At 23.4% G+C, this 18,749-nt stretch overlaps 1 protein-coding gene across 1 annotated transcript in view; it reads left to right on the forward strand.

Moving 5' to 3' along the window:
• Positions 1-18,749, forward strand: part of LOC109605200 (ephrin type-B receptor 1-B) — a 212,247-nt gene that overhangs the window by 16,218 nt on the left and 177,280 nt on the right. The gene's annotated exons all lie outside the window — the stretch shown is intronic.

An 18,749-nucleotide genomic window follows, 5' to 3' on the forward strand; every position in this document is an offset into this window, starting at 1 on the left:
GTACAATCTGTACAGGTACTGGAAGGAGGGGTCGCTTTGTTTGGAGTACCGCTTCGGGCTTATCAAAATTTTTGACAATGATGATGGTCTTCAGGTGGACAAAGCGGTTTCGACGGTTTTCGGGGTGCAGGTAGTAAATCAGGTTGAATCTTCAATGAGTCTGTCTGTTAAGTCGTTCGAAGGAGTTTCTGTCCAGATAATTTACAAAAGAAATTATCCTAAAAGAAACTAGGTCGAGGATTATTTGTCTATTAATAAAAAATCTTGTTAGTTTCATAATTCTCCTTTAAAGAACACTTAATTTTGCTTTTGAGTATTGGAACCATTTTATTTCAAACAAAATTATTTGTCCAGATAATTTATAATAAAAAATGTCTTAAAAAATAAAAATTGGACCAAGATCTTGCTAATTTGATAATTCTCCTTTAAAGAGCAATTAAATTATCTTTTGAGTGTTGGAACCATTTTATTTTAAAGGAAATTATTTGTCCAGATAATTTATAATAAAAAATATGTCTTAAAAATTAAAATTTGGACCAAGATCTTGCTAATTTGATAATTCTCCTTTAAAGAACACTTAAATTATCTTTTGAGTGTTGGAACCACTTTATTTTAAACGAAATTATTTGTCCAGATAATTTATAATAAAAAATGTGTCTTAAAAAATAAAAATTGGACCAAGATCTTGCTAATTTGATAATTCTCCTTTAAAGAACACTTAAATTGTCTTTTGTGTGTTGGAACCATTTTATTTCAAACGAAACTATTTGTCCAGATAATTTATAATAAAAAATATGTCTTAAATAGTAAAAATTTGACCAAGATCTTGCTAATTTGATAATTCTCCTTTAAAGAACACTTATATTAACTTTTGAGTGTTGGAACCATTTTATTTTAAATGAAATTATTTGTCCAGATAATTTATAATAAAAAATATGTCCTAAAAATTAAAATTTGGACCTCTTGCTAATTTGATAATTCTCCTTTAAAGAACACTTAAATTAACTTTTGAGTGTTGGAACCATTTTATTTTAAACGAAATTATTTGTCCAGATAATTTATAATGAAAAATATGTCTTAATAAATAAAAATTGGACCAAGATCTTGCTAATTTGATAATTCTCCTTTAAAGAACACTTAAATTGTCTTTTGTGTGTTGGAACCATTCTATTTTAAACGAAATTATTTGTTCAGAAAATTTACAATAAAAAATGTGTCTTAAAAAATAAAAATTGGACCAAGATCTTGCTAATTTGATAATTCTCCTTTAAAGAACACTTAAATTGTCTTTTGTGTGTTGGAACCATTTTATTTCAAACGAAACTATTTGTCCAGATAATTTATAATAAAAAATATGTCTTAAATAGTAAAAATTTGACCAAGATCTTGCTAATTTGATAATTCTCCTTTAAAGAACACTTATATTAACTTTTGAGTGTTGGAACCATTTTATTTTAAATGAAATTATTTGTCCAGATAATTTATAATAAAAAATATGTCTTAAAAATTAAAATTTGGACCAAGATTTTGCTAATTTGATAATTCTCCTTTAAAGAACACTTATATTAACTTTTGAGTGTTGGAACCATTTTATTTTAAATGAAATTATTTGTCCAGATAATTTATAATAAAAAATATGTCTTAAAAATTAAAATTTGGACCTCTTGCTAATTTGATAATTCTCCTTTAAAGAACACTTAAATTGTCTTTTGTGTGTTGGAACCATTCTATTTTAAACGAAATTATTTGTTCAGAAAATTTACAATAAAAAATGTGTCTTAAAAAATAAAAATTGGACCAAGATCTTGCTAATTTGATAATTCTCCTTTAAAGAACACTTAAATTGTCTTTTGTGTGTTGGAACCATTCTATTTTAAACGAAATTATTTGTTCAGAAAATTTACAATAAAAAATGTGTCTTAAAAAATAAAAATTGGACCAAGATCTTGCTAATTTGATAATTCTCCTTTAAAGAACACTTAAATTGTCTTTTGTGTGTTGGAACCATTCTATTTTAAACGAAATTATTTGTTCAGAAAATTTACAATAAAAAATGTGTCTTAAAAAATAAAAATTGGACCAAGATCTTGCTAATTTGATAATTCTCCTTTAAAGAACACTTAAATTGTCTTTTGTGTGTTGGAACCATTTTATTTCAAACGAAACTATTTGTCCAGATAATTTATAATAAAAAATATGTCTTAAATAGTAAAAATTTGACCAAGATCTTGCTAATTTGATAATTCTCCTTTAAAGAACACTTAAATCCACTTTTGAGTGTTGGAACCATTTTATTTTAAATGAAATTATTCGTCCAGATAATTTATAATAAAAAATATGTCTTAAAAAATAAAAATTGTACCAATATCTTGCTAATTTGATAATTCTCCTTTAAGGAACACTTAAATTATCTTTTGAGTGTTGGAACCATTTTATTTTAAACGAAATTAATTGTCCAAATAATTTATAATAAAAAATATGTCTTAAATATTAAAAATTGGACCAAGATCTTGCTAATTTGATAATTCTCATTTAAAGAACACTTAAATTATCTTTTGAGTGTTGGAACCATTTTATTTTAAACGAAATTACTTGTCCAGATAATTTATAATAAAAAATATGTCTTAAAAATTAGAAATTCGACTAAGATCTTGCTAATTTGATAATTATGCTTTAGAGAACATTTAAATTATTGTTTTGAGTATTGGAACCATTTTATTTTAAACGAGAGGTGTGTTGTCACACTTGATTGATCCCAACAAGTCTTTGTTCTGTCAAATCATAACGATTGAAGTAATTTTGATTTTCATTGGTGTGCATGAAAACCTATCACAAGTAAGTTAACGCATTAATACACATTTTTTTTTTTTAATTTAGAATAGATGGCTTTAAAAATTATTTCACACTTGCTTGATTGGAAGAAATAATTAATTGATTAGAAAAATTTATAATTAAATAAAATTGTCTTTTGGACATCCAACAAATATAAATGAAATTAACCCATAAATCTAAAAGAAGTAAATTGAATGGTTAGATAAAAATCATGTGGTATAATTTGTTTATTTACTTTATTAATTAAATGTCTTGTTTACATGCAATATTTCAATTATTGCTTTGACTTATTTGACCCAAATAAATTATTCTGCAATTAATAATGTAATTTTAGTATTTTATTCTGTCAATTTCTGATATTATTAATAGTAATGGAACTATTGTGGTGACGAAACGAAAATATTATCTAAACATAGTAAAATTAATAGAAAAATCGTAGTTAATAGTAATTGTTTCAGATAATTTTACTATAATAGTATCTTGGTTTTCTTTTTACGTTATCTGAAACATATTGAAAATATTTATTGATGGAAAACACTTTAGATATTATCAAATTGTTTCCACGTGTTTCATTTTGAATTTTAAAACCATATCAAATTGCCTTTAGAATGTATGTATATATTAACAAATTTAATTGTACTGTTAAAAAATTAATTATCATAATTTTCATTATTAATAACAAGGTTCTAATACATCTATTAAAATTAAATCTGTGGTTTTATGCTGAATCTAAAATTCCAAAGAATGTGGCAATAATAAATATGATATACAATCTAATCTCAATGAAATGAACCATGATTTGCCACAAACAAAATATTTAAGTTAAGTACGATTTAAACTAATATTACAAAAGATACTGCTAAAAAGTATTGAAGCACAAGTAAGGAAAGACGCATCCATGAACATTCAGACAAACCTGCGGAGGTGGCCCATGACAAATTTCGTACCGTGACGCAATTCCATCCTTTGTCTCCGATGCTGGGGCATTGTTTTGCATCGTGCCGCATGCGAGTAGGGAGATGCACCGCACGGCAAATCGCCGATCGGCAAAACGGACAAAAAGCACGGCCGACAAACGAGCTGCGATCGCGCGGCGTCCGACTGTCTGTCTATTCCTGCAACAGAACCGGCAGGAACGCGGTGGCAGCCGTAGTTTCGTTGCGGCGCACGCTTATCTTAAGTTTTCTCACTGGGAAGTGAGTTGTAAATTTTATCGAGTTGTTGGATTTATGAGTAAATTAATTGTTTGTCTGACTTTTTATATCGTTTTGTGCTGTAAATATTTAGAAAATGTTGTTTTTTGTCAATTTTTTGTTCTTTACAAGGTAGTTTTTGAAAGAAATCAACTAAAATTTTAATAATTATTTGAATTTTGACGAAAACTTTAAAAGCTCCATAAAATTGAACAATCAGAACACAATAATTTATGAATTTTTTTGTCTTTGAGTATTTTAAATTGTTAAAAAATATTGTTTTTAGTGAATTTTTGTTGTTTGTAACTTAGATTTTTAAAAGAAACCAACAAAAATTTAATAATTAATTGAGTTTCATCGTAAACCTTAAGAGCTTCATAAAATTGAACAATCAGAACACAATAATTTATGAATTTTTTGCTTTTGAGTATTTTAAATTGTTAAAAAATATTGTTTTTAGTGAATTTTTGTTGTTTATAACTTAGATTTTTAAAAGAAACCAACAAAAATTTAATAATTTCGACGAAAACTTTAAAAGCTCCATAAAATTGAACAGTCAGAACACATTAATTTATGAATTTTTTGCTTTTGAGTATTTTAAATTGTTAAAAAATATTGTTTTTAGTGAATTTTTGTTGTTTACAACTTAGATTTTTAAAAGAAACCACCAAAAATTTAATAATTGATTAAATGTCGACGAAAACTTCAGAAGCTCAACAAAATTAAACAATCAGAACACAATAATTTATGAATTTTTTGCTTTAGAGTGTTTTAAATTGTTAATAAATATTGTTTTTAGTTATTTTTTGTTGTTTACAACTTAGATTTAAAAAGAAACTCACTAAAAGTTGTAAAAATTGAATAATTAATTGAATTTCGACGAAAACTTCAGAAGCTCAATAAAATTAAACAATCAGAACACAATAATTTATGAATTTTTTGCTTTTGAGTGTTTTAAATTGTTAATAAATATTGTTTTTAGTTATTTTTTGTTGTTTACAACTTAGATTTAAAAAGAAACTCACTAAAAGTTGTAAAAATTGAATAATTAATTGAATTTCGACGAAAACTTCAGAAGCTCAATAAAATTAAACAATCAGAACACAATAATTTATGAATTTTTTGCTTTTGAGTGTTTTACATTGTTAATAAATATTGTTTTTAATTATTTTTTGTTGTTTACAACTTAAATTTAAAAAGAAACTCACTAAAAGTTGTAAAAATTGAATAATTAATTGAATTTCGACGAAAACTTCAGAAGCTCAATAAAATTAAACAATCAGAACACAATAATTTATGAATTTTTTGCTTTTGAGTGTTTTACATTGTTAATAAATATTGTTTTTAATTATTTTTTGTTGTTTACAACTTAGATTTAAAAAGAAACTCACTAAAAGTTGTAAAAATTGAATAATTAATTGAATTTAGACGAAAACTTCAGAAGCTCAATAAAATTAAACAATCAGAACACAATAATTTATGAATTTTTTGCTTTCCAGTATTTTCAGTCGTTAAAAAATATTGTTTCTGATGATTTTTTATTGTTTATAACTTTGCTTTTAAAAAAGAGTGTCTAAAAGTTTAATTTAATAATTATTTGAAAGCTTAAAAGTATTTTAAACTTGTAGACAAATTTTCTTGGATTTTATCCAACTGTGCGTTGTGCAGAAGTCGGTTAGAGATGTGAACGGTTTCAACTTCACGTGCTGCTATCGATTTGTCCTTTAGAATATTCAACTTTTTCTGTAGTTTATTCTAATACAACATTAATTTTAAAATATGCTAAAACTGACTTCCTTTTGCATGTTTTGTGTGAACAAAGTAATTTTTGTTTTCAATAAATCCATGTCCAGCAAATACATAATAAAAAACTAAGTCTGGTTTTGTCGTGCGTTATTAATTATTTGCGGGGGCTTATTAAATAAATTCCAGACAGCTAGTAATCGATTCCGCAGGAATTATCTAGATTTAAAAGTTCGTCGACCACATATACATAAACGACTGAACGTGATACATAGTAGTATTGTTAGCTTTTGCTTTTATGTTCATTATACTGTTTGAACAAAAGATTTTTTCTGCCATTTGTGTGATAAAGTTAAAAAATAGTCTTTTATCATTTCTCTTCACCAATTTATATAGTACAAGCTGTTTATTACAATTCTATAACCAAAAAATTTTTAATTATAAAAATTTCAAGTGAAAATTTTTGTGAAATAAATTTCTTGTGAACGCAAAATTGGAGAAAATTTCGGTCCTCTCGAACAATTTAGTAGAGTAGTAAATACTAATGAGCCATACTTTCGAAATTTCTCTTAAAGAAATATATATACATGCAGTATACGAAAAACGTAAAAATTTACTAAAAACGTAAAAAACTACTAAAATCTCAAAAATTCATTAAAAACGGAGATATTACTAAAAACGTAAATTCCATACGATCAATTTTCATACGATATTTTCCATACGATTAAAATCTGTACGATCATTTTCCATAACGATTAAAATCCATACGATCATTTTCCATACGATCAAAATCCATACGATCATTTTCCATAACGATTAAAATCTATACGATCATTTTCCATACGATCAAAATCCATATGATCATTTTCCATACGATCAAAATCCATACGATCATTTTCCTTACGATCAAAATCCATATGATCATTTTCCATAGGATCCATACAATTAAAATCTATACGATTAAATTCATACTGATTAAATTACATAGTTTCACTTTAATATCTTTTTATTTTTTTTACTAATTCTAATTTCCCAAAAAATTACTAAAAACGTAAGGAATAACTAAAAGATATAATCATTTTATTAAAAGAATAATTCTTTTTAATTTAAATTAATTTAATGATTAACCGGCTGTTTTATAAAAACTGTTATTTTGGTTGGTTATTTCAATATTACAAACAGACACAATTTTATTTATATGTATAGATGTACAGATTAAAACAGAGTATTCCTTATAAACTAGATCATTTCTATACATGAACTAAAATTTACTAATTTAATTAATTAATTAAGTTATTTTACAGGCTTAGTAAATTATGTATTTATTATTAAAATGTGTCTATGTAATAAATTTTGAAATTTGACTTTAATATTAAATCTTTTACTTCCTGATTAATTTATATGCAAAATTTTGTATGACCTTTCAATATTTCTTTATAACACTAATTTTTTATTATATATCAAATAATTTGTTACAAGCATTATTTAATTGATTGAATCTAAATAAACAGAATAAATTTCATCCTCTAAAATTAAAACATCTCAGTTTCCACTTGTAAAAAGATCAAGTTGTGTTGCAACAAGTTGATACTCAATTCGTTCAGAACAATTAAGCTAAATTGGAACCAATTGAAGGCTTTATTTAAAAAAAAATGCCGAACGATTGGTTTTGCAAAGTGGGAACGATAATTGTAGTGTGTTGGTTACGTAATGGATGAAAGCCGTTCATAATTCCTTCCTAGTTGTAAATTATGGGCAATTAATCTGGTTTATAAATAAATTTTGAGAAAACTGGATGACTTAAGCCATTTGCTGAGGATAAATAAATTATTAACGTGCATGTTCTTTATCTGTCACATTAATTTAAATTGTTTATGAATTTATTGATGGTAATTTAAATAAAATATGAAAGTATGTACTTTTAAATGCCCGGACAGACTTCCAGCGCCATCTATTAGTGAGTAGCTAAACGCTGATCAGAGAAGGAGAAAAAGATTATGGTGGGAAAGTCGTCTCAGGCTCCCAACACTTGGTGGCGCCCCACATTTCATTTTATAAATTTAGTAGGCAACCAAATTGAATATTTTAATTGTACTTTGTTTTTTATGTAATATAAAATATAAAGGTAAACAATACGAAGCCTTTTTTGTCTCAATTTGAACGTTAAAAGTGGCTGAAGAACAAAATAAAATGAAACGAGAAGACATTAATTAATTTCTTATCAATAATTCAATTAACTTTAAGACGATTGATTGATTTATCATATAAAGTTCACACTTGATAAACCCTTCCAGCAACAGCACAAAACACAAAACAGTAAATAAAATATTAAATTACATTACCACTAAAGCAATAAAAAAATCTTGACCTCAGACAATAATAACGGGGTGGAAGAAAAAAAATAACGTTCAATTTGAGCATCCTTTGCTTTGTTGCACGACCCTTTTATGGCTTTAAATGCGACAGCTGGTCAGCCCCTGCTCATTTACAGGAGGAAGTCCTTTACGGGGGTAATTAGACGTACGCTCTGTTATTTTTCAATTATATCTTTATTACCGGAGCAGTTATTACGGTCGGGGGGTAATTAGGATCGGTAACTGTTGTGTCCGTGGTAATTCGTCGTGTGAAGTCTTGTTTTGTGAGAATACAACGAATGCGATCCGAATTAGAAAGGTCAAAGGAGTCTGCAGTCGGAATGGGTAATGATGAATTTTATCCATGGCTAATCAAGTGGAGTTAATGTCACATTTTAGCAGCAATTTCCCGAATAATCCGCCGACAGGTGCTCGGCCCGATCTTAAATCGCTATTGCCCCGATTCACCATTAAAAAACCATATTTCGAACGACGTGGTTACGGCCACGAAATTGGCCGTGGCGCAGATTGCATCTGCCCGAAATTATAAACACACAAACACACACACGGTGATCGGAGATCGGTATCGGAAATCCGCGACGTAGCGATATCAAATTTCGTCAAATGGCCCGTGAATTGGCAATAAACAAACGGGGACGATAATCTCGCATGATTGTTGATTATTAGGAGGTTTTTTGCTTATCGTCGTGGACCCCGGAGTCGGGTCCCCCTCATCGAACCGTTCGACGGGAGAGATTAGCGAAGATTAAAACGAAATAAAAGGGTGCATGAAATTAGTGCTATATTATTGAATTGTTGAGTGGGCACAGGAAATGGCCTTTTCCAGCTCTAAGGCTCGCCTCACACTGTGAATGGACTGAAATTAATCTTAATTGTAGGACAGTTAAATGAATAAAATATATATAATTCAAATTTTTGTCAATAAAAAAAATTTACTATAACAAAAATGTACTTTTAGTTACAAACCATTTTTCAACATAAAAAGTGTCACATACAGTATAAAAAATATTCAAACTTTTATTATTTTTAATAAAAAATTATAATTTAAATTTTTTATTCTGTAATTCATTTCTCAAATTATAATAATAGTTTATTTTATTATTTTTTATTTATTATGAATATTTTTCATTTATTATAAATAATTATTAATTAATATTTTATTTATTTATTTATTTTATTAGACTTGAAAATTATATTAATTATAATTAAATTTTAATAATGTATTATTTTTATATTTTCTGATTATTTTAGATTTGAATCAATTTGATTTTTGTATATTTTTATTAATAATTTTTCTAATTTTTTTATTAATTTTTGACTTATTAATTTTTTTTTAATAATGTAACTATTTTAAAATTCTCCAAAATTTTTTATAAATTATTCATATTTTAAATTTTTATCATTTTTGAATTTGATTTTTGTATTTTTTATCAATACTTCTATTTATCTATTTTTTTGTAGAATTTATTTATTAATTTTTTCAGATTACATGTTTTATTTTATATATATTTTTTATCTTATTTATCTAATTATTATTAAATTTCCTCATTTTTTTTATAAATTTTTAATACTTTTGATTGATTTTTGTATCTTTTATCAATAAAATACTGATTTTTTAAAATTTTTTCATATCACACGTTTTATTTTATATATTTTTTATTTTAATAAAATTCCACAAAAAAAATTATTTAAATTATTCATATTTTAATCTGTTTTTTTAACTTGTTTTTTTTTATTATTTAACTTTAACTTTATATTTTAGAATTTATTTATTTATTTCTTCAGATTACATATTTTATTTTATATATTTATTATCTTATTTATCTAATTATTATTAAATTTTATAATTTTTTAATATTTTTGAAATTGATTTTTGAATTTTTTATCAATAGAATACTGATTTTTTTAATTTTTTAAGACCACATGTTTTATTTTATTTATTTTTTATTTTAATAACCAGTTAAATGAATAAAATATATATAATTCAAATATTTGTAAAAATAAAACTAAAAAATATTCAATCTTTTATCATTTTTAATAAAAAATTATAATTTAAATTTTTTATAATTCTACAATTTATTTTTATATTATTTATTTCTCAATTTATAATAATAGTTTATTTTATTATTTTTTATTTATTATAAATATTTTTTTATTTATTATAAACAATTATTAATTAATATTTTATTTATTTATTTTATTAGACTTAAAAATTATATTAATTGTAATTAAATTTTAAGAATTATTGAAAATTTTTTTTAAAAAAATCCTTTTAGTTTTTAGATTTTCTGTTTAATTTCAAATTTATTTTCCCCATAATTTTTCAATTTATTTATTTTTTAATTGTTAAATTAATTTACTTATTATTTATAATAAAAAAAATCAGTTTTATTATCCATTTTATAATTTTTTGTATTAGACTTGTGAAATATTTTATTTGTTGATTTAGTATTTTTATTTTATTTAATTAATTTTTAATTTTCAATTTTATTTTGTTGCTTGTTTAATTTCAGTATTTCAGAAATATTTTGTTTATTCTGATTAATTTATTTATAAATAAAAAATATAAATTATTTTCTTATATTTCTATTTTAACTAAAATATTTCTTAGACGTATTATTTTTATGTCGTTTCCATCTTTTCTCTTTTCCCTTTAATTCCAGCATTTCATAAATATTTCTATTCCAGACTTCTTATATAAAAGAAACGATCCTTTTGTCATTTGAATACTTTTGTCTCATTTCCTGACCTAGTTTTTAATAACCATTATTGCCCACATTCTCCTTGTCATTTTCTCGCTGTGTTTTTAATGGACACATTGTTCACCCTTAACATTAATTAGCGCTTATTTCAACGAAATCCCTTGGGTGGTCGTAAAATTCAACTATTTGTGCTACTGACATTTATTAAAAAGTTATTGTTTTTGCCATAAAAATTAGTTTTTATTTGGTTATTCGATTATAGTTTAATGTACTTTCAAAAAAAGGTAGTAAAAATAAAATTGTCATTATATATTTAATATTTGTTAATAGTTTTTGTTATTTTTAACTTGAACCTTGAAACTCATTTTATGATTTTAATTAAGGAAATGTTGTAAACCAACCACTTTTTTATTTAAGGTGTGCACAATGATTATTAACCTCGGCGGTAGAACTAGAAAATAATAAAATATTAATAAATAATAACATTTATTGCAGTTTTAAGATAAAATCGTTAATATTTAATTAAAAATTTTATTTATAATTGTTTATTTAGGCAAACGAAAGTCTTATTTCTATTTTAGTTTTACCTTAGGAACTGTTGGTTGCCTAGTCTCAGTGTTATAAAGTGCTGCCACCTGTAAGACAATAGCTAAAGCTTCATATTAGAAAATTAATCTAATCAAGTTTAAACAATTTTGAAATTGTTCTAATGATAAATATTAAGATTTTAAGTTAAATAATTCACGATTTATTAAATTTGAACAAAGTGAACAGTGTGTGGGGAGCCTTAGATCGTCATACTGCATTCTCTGATGAATTTTCCGGATTGAGGAGTGCTTATCAGATGAATCATGAGCGCGACGTGCGATACCATCGCGTCGTGCCCGCCCCACGCGGTCTCGCACCCTCCGCCACCCCCCTCACAGAAACTAACATATTGTCAATTGAATTTCGGCAATATTTGACGAGTGTTCTACGAGTGGCCCGACGTTTGTCAACGGTTGACGTGTCTGGGATTTTAATTAAATGATGTAAATTCCTCGGTGTGAAAGGTGTGGGGGTGGTGAAGATATTATGAATTGGAGGCTGCATTGACTTTAGTAATATTACAATTTTGTTATTTAATTTTAATTATGGATGCTGATGATTATAATAATTGATAATTATGTGGTATTTGCACACATTTAATTTGAATTAATCTAAATAAGTTAATGATGAAATGTAAATCATAAAATAATTATGGACCAACATCGATATTTATTAGGTAAAATTACATCGGTGTAGTTTAATATTAAATAATTAACTGGTTTTAATCAAAATGAAATTAAATTTGTAGAGTCATCAAGTCAGGACGAAAATTCTATGGTGGAAATTAATGTCGGTAATAAGGTGTAATAGAAAATGCGATGTGGCTCACAGAATTTGCGATTATTATCATCGTTTTTAATTTATTCGTCATTATAACGCCTGTCTAATAAACATGCATAATTTGTCATACAGTTTGTTGATAATTACGACTAATAATTGGATAAAATCGTTCGTGGATTCGTTCTAATTGGGACAGACAAACATTTTCCAAATCCTGAATGATTTTGACACTTCAACAAATTTATTTATGCCAATATTAATTTAATCCTTTGACTGTCCTCTGATGTTTTAATTCGTTTCGCCTTAATTTTCACTAATCAACTCGTTATTTTTGCCCGGCGTCTAAAACAATGAGTTCCCACAATTAATAAATAATTACCCGAACCACAGTTTCGGGAACACCCATCATCATTTCCTCGTTTCCAACACGCAGAACCGACAAAACTTGAACGACTCATTTCTAATTCATCTTCGCAATTAGTCGTGCGGCGTAATCTACGCTCAAATCACCTTAAATTACGTACAAACAACGTCGCGATCGCTTTATGTGTGCAGCACACCGACTGTAATAATAATAATAAAAAAAAATATCGAAAATAAAAAGACAGTGTGAAATCACGAGACACAGCCACTGTGCCGTTCGTGGTTGTAATTCGAGGCTGCACGAAAATAAAAACAACGTCCGAGAACTTGTTATGCCGCCGAGAAAAATTCGATTTAAAATTTTTCACGCCGACCATTATTTTAAGGGAGATGCGGGTTTTTCTTGGCTTTCTCGTTTTGGATGAGCTGTATCGTCATTGGTGTGACGCACTGCTTTAAATAAATAAAGATTAGATAATTTTTTATTTTAGATGTTTCACATTTTTAGATTGATGGTGTGATGTCTGTTTAATATAATAATATATAATTGTTAAATTTAATAATTTATTGATTAAAAAAGGATTGTTAACAATTTAATTAATCCTAATTGTTTGTTAAATAGTTTTTTCTAATAATTGAATTACTTACAGACTTATATTTTTTAATTTTAATTTTCTAATTACTTTAATATTAATTTTTTAGATTTTTTTTATTAATTTTTGACTTATTACATTTTAATTTGTTTTAATATAATGTAATTATTTTGAAATTCTCCAAAATTTTTTATAAATTATTCATATTTTAAATTTTTATCATTTTCGAATTTGATTTTTGTATTTTTTTATCAATAAAATGTAGATTTTTCTAATTTTTTAGAATTTATTTATTAATTTTTTCAGATTACATGTTTTTTATGTATTTTTTAACTTATTTATCTAATTATTATTAAATTTCCTAATTTTTTTATAAATTTTTAATATTTTTGAATATTTTATCAATAAAATACTGATTTTTTTAATATTTTCAGATCACATGTTTTATTTTATATATATTTTTTTATTTTACTAACCCGATTATTACAAAATTTCACAAAAATTTTTTTATAAATTGTTCATATTTTAACCTTTTATCATTTTTTAACTTGATTTTTTATTCTTTATTAATTTTTGTCTTTTTGATGTTTTATTTTAGATTTTTTTTATGTTGATAATCCAATTATTATAAAATTCGCCAAAGTTTTTTTATAAATTGGTCATATTTTAAATTTTAATTATCTTTTAATTTAATTTTTGTATTTTTTATCAATAAAATGTTGATTTTTGTAATTTTTTACTTTTTATTATTAATTTATTGACTTATTTGATGTTTTAATTATTACAAAATTGCACAAATTTTTTTATAAATTTTTGTTATTTTAAATTTTTTTCATTTTTGAATTTGATTTTTATATTTTTTATTTAAAAAAATACATTTTATTATTAATTTTTGACTTATTGGATGTTTAATTTTTTAAATTTATATTTCAATAATCTAATTATTATAAAAATTTCCAAATTTTTTTATAAATTGTTATATTATTTTATTATTTTGGAATTTATTTATTAATTTTTGCCATATTATATGTTTCATTTTAAATTTATTGTCTTAATAATTTAATTATTATAATTTTTTTATTTATATTTTAGATTTTTTTCATTTTTAAATTTGATTTTTGTATTTTTATCAATAAAATGTTAATTTTTATATATATATATATATATATATATATATATATATATATATATATATATATTTTTTAAATTCAATTATTAATTTTTGACTTATATGTTTTATTTTATATTTTTTATCTCCCTAACTTAATTATTACAAAATTCCTCATTTTTTTATAAATTTTTAGTATATTTTCATTTTTTTTATTAATAAAATATTGATTTTTGTCATTTTTTATCATTTATTTATTAATTTTTGACTTATTTCAAAAGAATTTTTCATTTTTGAATGATTTTTGTACTTTAACAAAAATTATTTTCTAATTTTTGTCTTATTAGATGTTTAATTTTTTTATATCTTTAAATCTGTGTGATATTTATGTTCAAAATTTTGCTTAAATTTATATTATCTGTATTTTTATTGACATAAAAACCTTCTACGCCACTGACCACAAAGGCCTGCGACAAAACGCACAGATTTGTAACACGGCCATCCATAATGTTCGCCCATTGGTTTTCGTACGGTCCGTCATCTTCGTGTTAATTAGTTAATTAACTGTCCCACAAAACGGAACGTTCACATGAATCACAGCAGTGCGAAACACGCCACAGATTAGTAAATTTATGGTTATCGCCCGAAATCAGAGTTAAAATTCCATCAGCCTCGTAAAGAGTATCGCATTTCACATTATCGGGCCCACATTATTATCTCCTTTATGTCTTCGTCGACCATTTTCCGAGAAACATCTAAATATACTCTCCATATTTCCCAATTTAAACTTGTTTGTAATAAAAAAAGGAACGGAACGAGAAGGAGCGTCCGCATAAAAAGAACCAACCCGAATAACCGAATAAAAATACCAGCCACCCCATAGACATAATAAAAACTTTGTTTATTGCACGTATTAATGTTCTTATGTACGGCATTTGGTTCGGACGGGGGGAGGGGGGGAGGCGACGAATTTATGACGTTTTCCCACCGACACACGTTCAAATTAAATAATAAACGTGTCTCGATAAATTGTCGTGTGGTGTGATTAAAAATAGACATAGTCGCGGTTAATGCCTCAATTAATTCCGACATCGGAACTAGATTTGCGCGTCGATTTATTTATGGAGATCCGGCCCGGAAAACAAATTACAAATTGAATAATTCACGTTTTCCGGGGAGTTCATTTCGGCGTGTGTCAATTTTATTTATAAATTCCAATTAAGGGTGAAAATGGAAACGCACGCACGTCAAATTGCGTTTTTCTCGTAATTATTATTAACAACTGTGCGCAAATATCCGCAAACTGCCATTTGTTTATGAATGTCTCTTATTTTTTTATTTATATTAATTGAAAAAATTATTAAAATCAATAGAATATTGATACAAAAGTCAAATTCAAAATCTGAAATATAATTTAAATTTATAAAAAATTGGAGAATATTATAATAATTTAATTAGATAATTAAGATAAAAAATATAAAATAAAACATAATAAAAAGTACAAAAATTAAGAAGTTATTGATAAAAATATACAAAAACCAAATTCAAAAATGACTAAAATTTAAAACATATAATAAAAAATTGTGGAATATTATAAAAATTAGATTATTTTGTTAACAAATATCAAATTAAAATTTTTATTTATTAACAATTAACATATTTTGATTGAATTGTATATTTATTATGAGATTTGCACATTTAATTTTATTCAATTAGTAATTATCTTTAACACATGTAAACAATTATGTAAACATTGAAACTTTTATGTAAATAAAAATGCACGTTGAATATTTAACAAATGAAAAACAATCCCAACAAATATTAAATTAAATATTTAAAAAGTCAAATAAATATTAAATAAATTTCAAAAAAATGAGAAAAATTCTAAAATATGTAATATTTATAAAAAAATGAATATTTTAATAATTAGTTTATTAATATAAAACACTACAAAATAAAACATCTATTAAAACAAATAATAATTAATAAACAAATTTCGAATATTTATAAAAATCAGCAAATTATTGATAAAATATATAAAAAATGATAAAATTCTAAAATATGTAATATGTATAAAAAAAATGAGAGATATTAAAATAATTAGAATATTAAGCTAAATGAATATAAAATAAAACATCTCATAAAGTCAAAAAATAAAGATTTTATTGAAAATACAAAAAAATATATAAAAATTTAATTTTTAAATAATAAATAATTATTAAAATTACAGAAAATAAATATTGAATATTGATAAAAAATTCAAAAATCAAATTCAAAAATTACTAAAATCTAAAACATAATAAAAAATTGTGGAATATTATAAAAATTAGATTATTTTGTTAAAAAATATTAAATAAAACATTTAAAAAGTCACAAATTAAATGAATTTCAAAAAATGAGAAAAAACAAGAAATTATTCATAAAAATATACAAAAATCAAATTCAAAAATGATTAAATTCTATAATATGTAATATTTATAAAAATATGAATATTTTAATAATTAGTTTATTAATATAATAATAATAATATATAAAATCAGCAAATTATTGATAAAATATACAAAAATCAAATTCAAAAATGATAAAATTCTAAAATATGTAACATTTATAAAAAAATGAGAGATATTAAAATGATCAGAATATTAAAATAAAAAAACATAAAATAAAACATCTAATGAGTCAAAAAATAAACATTTTATTGAAAATATAAAAAATATTGATAAAAAATACAAAAATCAAATTATAAAAATTTAAAATATGACCAATTTATTTAATTTCTTTTGAAATAAGTCACAAATTAAGAAATAAATTATAAAAAATGATGATAAGTGATAATTTTAATTAAAAAATATGTAATAAATTAATTAAATATTATAAATTTATATTAAAAATAAACAAAATAAAATTTTAAAAATCCGTTTTTATGTTTATTTAAGATCTGTTATATTTTCATTAATTTGGAAAAAAAATTAAGTTCGTGTCATCAAGTAATTAAGTCCTAATCAGAATACTAAAGAAATTACAAAGTCAAAAAACTAATTTATCCATAACTTAACAGGCGGAAATGTGTTTTATAAACCATAAAAGTTACATTTGAATTCCACACACAATAAACCATAATAGAACAAATCACATAATTATCTGTAAAAATTTTTTACTTTAACAGCAACATTAGTTTATTTATATTGGCAATAATTTTTGCAGGGAAAAAATAAATAACGCATTCCTCTTCCTGAAACATTGTACACGCATACTGTACACGTATGCACTAACAGCAATCTAGATAGAGGACAATAATGCTTAAAAAAGTAATTTACACACTTGGTTAATAGCCTTAGATGGAGGTGACATAAAATGCCAACACTGTAATTATCTTTATGACAATATCGAAAAAAAAAATACACATCCATTTTGTATTCTAATTCAACGTCGGCATTACTGAAATAAACCTTACATATTTATTGGGGTTGTCACGGAATCGAATTCCGCAATTTGTTAATATACATTCAGGAATTTTGTGCACAGTTATCAATAATAATTACTAAGCACAGTTGCATATTATCCGTTATTTTATACATAATTTATAATTCATAAACTACAATATTTTACTATAATAATGTAAATTGTGAAAAACTGAATAGAATTTGAAAATTTAAAAATTCAAACATGAATTAGTTAATAATTTTAAAAATGATATACAACAAATAATAATTTAAATATAACAAAAAAAAAAACTAAAATAAATATTTTATTATATATTCAATAATTTTTAATTTTTATAAAAAAAAAGTTGTCTACTAATAATTAAGTTTTTTAATGATGATTTAAAAGAACAATAAATTAAAATACAAAAAAAAAAAAAATTAAATTATTTAATTAATCTATAACATATTTTTTTAAAATTAAATTTTTATAATGTGTATATTTTGTAATTTTAATAATTATTTATTATTTAAAAACTAGATTTTTATAATTTTTTTATATCAATAAAATGTTTATATTTTTCTATCTTAATAATTATTTATTATATAAAAATTGTTCACATTTTAGATTTTTATTTATTAGTATTTTTATCAATAAAATGTTTATTTTTATAATTTTTTTTTGGAATTTATTTATTAATTTTTGACTTATTAGATGTTTTATTTTATATTTTTTTAACTTAATAATCTAATTATTCTAAAATTCTTCATTTTTTTATAATTTGTCCATATTTTTGATTTTTAAAATTTAAGAATTGATTTTGTATTTTTGTTTTCAATAAAAAATTTTTTGATTCTTTTAATTTTTTTATGTTTTATTAATAAAATATTAATTTTTGACTTATTTCAAAAGAATTTTTATATAAATTTTTCATTTTTTAAATTTTTATAATTTTTAAATTTGATTTTTGATATTTTTTTATCAATAAAGTATTTACTTTTGGAATTTTTTGGAATTTATTTATTAATTTTTTGACTAAATATTTAAAT

The sequence above is a fragment of the Aethina tumida genome, chromosome 6 (assembly GCF_024364675.1).
Source record: "Aethina tumida isolate Nest 87 chromosome 6, icAetTumi1.1, whole genome shotgun sequence".
NCBI classification, from domain to species: Eukaryota; Metazoa; Arthropoda; class Insecta; order Coleoptera; family Nitidulidae; genus Aethina; species Aethina tumida.